The sequence below is a fragment of the Carex rostrata genome, chromosome 11 (genome assembly GCF_964058835.1).
Source record: "Carex rostrata chromosome 11, lpCarRost1.2, whole genome shotgun sequence".
NCBI classification, from domain to species: domain Eukaryota; kingdom Viridiplantae; phylum Streptophyta; class Magnoliopsida; order Poales; family Cyperaceae; genus Carex; species Carex rostrata.
Window position 1 is genome coordinate 77,501 of NC_135928.1, and position 5,000 is coordinate 82,500.

The window sequence follows — 5,000 nt, forward strand, 5'->3', positions numbered from 1 at the left end:
ACGGCTGGGGATTTCAACCCGCTCGGTCTCTGCGGGGCGCCTCCACGCTTAGGCGCCCCGCTCAACCGTGTTTCGCCGGCTTTACGGCTGGGGATTTCAACCCGCTCGGTCACTGCGGGGCGCCTCCACGCTTAGGCGCCCCGCTCAACCGTGTTTCGCCGGCTTTACGGCTGGGGATTTCAACCCGCGCGGCTACCCGCATCGGTCTTACGGGCGCCTCCACGCTTAGACGCCCTGCTCGAACGTGTTTCGCCGGCTTTACGGCTGGGGATTTCAACCCGCTCGGTCTCTGCGGGGCGCCTCCACGCTTAGGCGCCCCAATGAACCGTGTTTCGCCGGCTTTACGGCTGGGGATTTCAACCCGCGCAGCTACCCGCATCGGTCTTACGGGCGAAACTCCACGCGGAGTCGCCCTGCCCGAACTTGTTTCGCCGGCTTTACGGCTGGGGATTTCAACCCGCTCGGTCTCTGCGGGGCGCCTCCACGCTTAGGCGCCCCAATGAACCGTGTTTCGCCGGCTTTACGGCTGGGGATTTCAACCCGCGCGGCTACCCGCATCGGTCTTACGGGCGAAACTCCACGCGGAGTCGCCCTGCCCGAACTTGTTTCGCCGGCTTTACGGCTGGGGATTTCAACCCGCTCGGTCTCTGCGGGCGCCTCCACGCTTAGGCGCCCCAATGAACCGTGTTTCGCCGGCTTTACGGCTGGGGATTTCAACCCGCTCGGTCTCTGCGGGGCGCCTCCACGCTTAGGCGCCCCAATGAACCGTGTTTCGCCGGCTTTACGGCTGGGGATTTCAACCCGCTCGGTCTCTGCGGGGCGCCTCCACGCTTAGGCGCCCCAATGAACCGTGTTTCACCGGCTTTACGGCTGGGGATTTCAACCCGCGCGGCTACCCGCATCGGCCTTACGGGCGAAACTCCACGCGGAGTCACCCTGCCCGACCGCTTTTCGCCGGCTTTACGGCTGGGGATTTCAACCCGCATCGGTCTTACGGGCGCCTCCACGCTTAGACGCCCTGCCCCACCGTGTTTCGCCGGCTCTACGGCTGGGGATTTCAACCCGCGTGGTCCGTGTTTTTCGGTAACATATTCGTGTTCCTTGCCCCCGACGGGCCGTGTTTTTCGGTAACAAAATCGTGTCTTTTGTCCCCGCTGCACCGTGTTTTTTGCCCCGCTCAACCGTGTTTTTTGCCCCCGCTCAACCGTGCTTACTGCCCCCGCTCAACCGTGTTTTTTCGGTAACATAATCGTGTCTTCGGGTAACATAATCTTGTTTTTCGGGCCATTTTACACCGACGGAGGCACCCACAGGGGCCATGTACACCCCGCTTGGCATGTACATGAGGGGCTGCCTCTTCCAAAAATCCTTCCCCCCTATAGGGGAATATGCATTTTGGGTCTCCAGCCACGCCCAGGGTTACCACCCCCTGGAAATCCCCCAGGTTTACCCCCCATTTTATGTGGATGCATAGATTCAGACCGCCCTGCTCCACCGCTTTTGGCCATTTTTGCCCAACGTTAGCCGCTTCGGCGTGCCGCTGGACTGTTTTCGGGCCTTTTTCACCGACGCTTGGCCGTATCCGCTTAGTTTTCCCCAACGCTTGGCCGCATCCGCTTAGTTTTCCCCCGCTGGACTGTTTTCGGGTCACTTTTGCCCAACGTTAGCGGCTTCCGCTTGCCGCTGGACTGTTTTCGGGCCCTTTTTCACCGACCCTTGGCCGTATCCGCTTAGTTTTCCCCAACGCGTGGCCGCATCCGCTTAGTTTTCCCCCGCTGAACTGTTTTCGGGTCACTTTTGCCCAACGTTAGCCGCTTCCGCTTGCCGCTGGGCTGTTTTCGGGCCATTTTTCCCCAACACTTGGCCGTATCCGCTTAGTTTTCCCCAACGCGTGGCCGCATCCGCTTAGTTTTCCCCCGCTGAACTGTTTTCGGGTCAGTTTTGCCCAACGTTAGCCGCTACCGCTTGCCGCTGGACTGTTTTCGGGCCAATTTCCACTGACTCTTGGCCGTATCCGCTTAGTTTTCCCCAACGCGTGGCCGCATCCGCTTAGTTTTCCCCCGCTGAACTGTTTTCGGGTCAGTTTTGCCCAACGTTAGCCGCTTCCGCTTGCCGCTGGACTGTTTTCGGGCCAATTTCCACCGACTCTTGGCCGTATCCGCTTAGTTTTCCCCAACAAGTGGCCGCATCCGCTTAGTTTTCCCCCGCTGAACTGTTTTCGGGTCACTTTTGCCCAACGTTAGCCGCTTCCGCTTGCCGCTGGGCTGTTTTCGGGCCAATTTCCACCGACACTTGGCCGCATCCGCTTAGTTTTCCCCAACGCGTGGCCGCATCCGCTTAGTTTTCCCCCGCTTAACTGTTTTCGGGTCACTTTTCCCCAACGTTAGCCGCTTCCGCTTGCCGCTGGGCTGTTTTCGGGCCATTTTTCCCCAACACTTGGCCGTATCCGCTTAGTTTTCCCCAACGCGTGGCCGCATCCGCTTAGTTTTCCCCCGCTGAACTGTTTTCGGGTCACTTTTGCCCAACGTTAGCCGCTTCCGCTTGCCGCTGGACTGTTTTCGGGCCAATTTCCACCGACTCTGGGCCGGATCCGCTTAGTTTTCCCCAACGCTTGGCTGCATCCGCTTAATTTTCCCCAGCTGAACTGTTTTCGGGTCACTTTGTCCCAACGTTAGCCGTTTCCGCTTGCCGCTGGACTGTTTTCGGGCCATTTTCCACCGACTCTTGGCCGTATCCGCTTGGTTTTCCCCAACGCTTGGCTGCTTCCGCTTAATTTCCCCCAGCTGAACTGTTTTCGGGTCACTTTTGCCCAACGTTAGCCGTTTCCGCTTGCCGCTGGACTGTTTTCGGGCCATTTTTCACCGACACTTGGCCGTATCCGCTTAGTTTTCGCCAACAATTGCCTGCATCCGCTTAATTTTCCAAGCTATACTGCTTTCGGGTCAGTTTTGCCCAACGTTAGCCGCTTCCGCTTGCCGCTGGGCTGTTTTCGGGCCATTTTCCAACCACGCTGGCACCGACGGGGCCATGTACACCCACGCGCGTGTACATGAGGGGGCACCCATTTTTGAAAACCTTGCCCCCCTATAGGGGAATATGCATTTTGAGGCTCTAGCCACGCCCAGGGTTACCACCCCCTGAAAATCTCTCAAGTCAAAATCACCCATGTAAAATATTCAAAAAAATCTCAAAAAATCACAAAAAATTTATAAAATCAAATAAATTCAAAAAAAAAAAAAATTTCAAAAATTCAAAAAAAATTCAAAAAATTTAAAAAAATTCAAAAAAATTCAAAAATTTCAAAAATTCAAAAAAAGTCCAAAAACCCAAAAAAACTTCAAAAATTGAAAAAATTCAAAAAAATTTCAAAAAAAATTTCAAAAATTTGCCCCGCTGAACTGTTTTCGGGTCACTTTTGCCCAACGTTAGCCGCTTCCGCTTGCCGCTGGACTGTTTTCGGGCCAATTTCCACCGACTCTTGGCCGTATCCGCTTAGTTTTCCCCAACGCGTGGCCGCATCCGCTTAGTTTTCCCCCGCTGAACTGTTTTCGGGTCACTTTTGCCCAACGTTAGCCGCTTCCGCTTGCCGCTGGGCTGTTTTCGGGCCAATTTCCACCGACACTTGGCCGCATCCGCTTAGTTTTCCCCAACGCGTGCCCGCATCCGCTTAGTTTTCCCCCGCTTAACTGTTTTCGGGTCAATTTTCCCCAACGTTAGCCGCTTCCGCTTGCCGCTGGGCTGTTTTCGGGCCATTTTTCCCCAACACTTGGCCGTATCCGCTTAGTTTTCCCCAACGCGTGGCCGCATCCGCTTTGTTTTCCCCCGCTGAACTGTTTTCGGGTCACTTTTGCCCAACGTTAGCCGCTTCCGCTTGCCGCTGGACTGTTTTCGGGCCAATTTCCACCGACTCTGGGCCGGATCCGCTTAGTTTTCCCCAACGCTTGGCTGCATCCGCTTAATTTTCCCCAGCTGAACTGTTTTCGTGTCACTTTGTCCCAACGTTAGCCGTTTCCGCTTGCCGCTGGACTGTTTTCGGGCCATTTTCCACCGACTCTTGGCCGTATCCGCTTGGTTTTGCCCAACGCTTGGCTGCTTCCGCTTAATTTCCCCCAGCTGAACTGTTTTCGGGTCACTTTTGCCCAACGTTAGCCGTTTCCGCTTGCCGCTGGACTGTTTTCGGGCCATTTTTCACCGTCACTTGGCCGTATCCGCTTAGTTTTCGCCAACAATTGGCTGCATCCGCTTAATTTTCCAAGCTATACTGCTTTCGGGTCAGTTTTGCCCAACGTTAGCCGCTTCCGCTTGCCGCTGGGCTGTTTTCGGGCCATTTTCCACCCACGCTGGCACCGACGGGGCCATGTACACCCACGCGCGTGTACATGAGGGGGCACCCATTTTTGAAAACCTTGCCCCCCTATAGGGGAATATGTATTTTGAGGCTCTAGCCACGCCCAGGATTACCACCCCCTGAAAATCCCCCAAGTCGAAATCACCCATGTAAAATATTCAAAAAAATCTCAAAAAATCACAAAAAATTTATAAAATCAAATAAATTCAAAAAAAAAAAAAAATTCAAAAATTCAAAAAAAATTCAAAAAATTCAAAAAAATTCAAAAAAATTCAAAAAATTCAAAAATTCAAAAAAAGTCCAAAAACCCAAAAAAACTTCAAAAATTTCAAAAATTCAAAAAAATTTCAAAATTTCAAAAAAAATTTCAAAAATTTGCCCCGCTGAACTGTTTTCGGGTCACTTTTGCCCAACGTTAGCCGCTTCCGCTTGCCGCTGGACTGTTTTCGGGCCTATTTCACCGACTCTTGGCCGTATCCGCTTAGTTTTCCCCAACGCGTGGCCGCATCCGCTTAGTTTTCCCCCGCTTAACTGTTTTCGGGTCACTTTTCCCCAACGTTAGCCGCTTCCGCTTGCCGCTGGGCTGTTTTCGGGCCATTTTTCCCCAACACTTGGCCGTATCCGCTTAGTTTTCCCCAACGCGTGGCCGCAT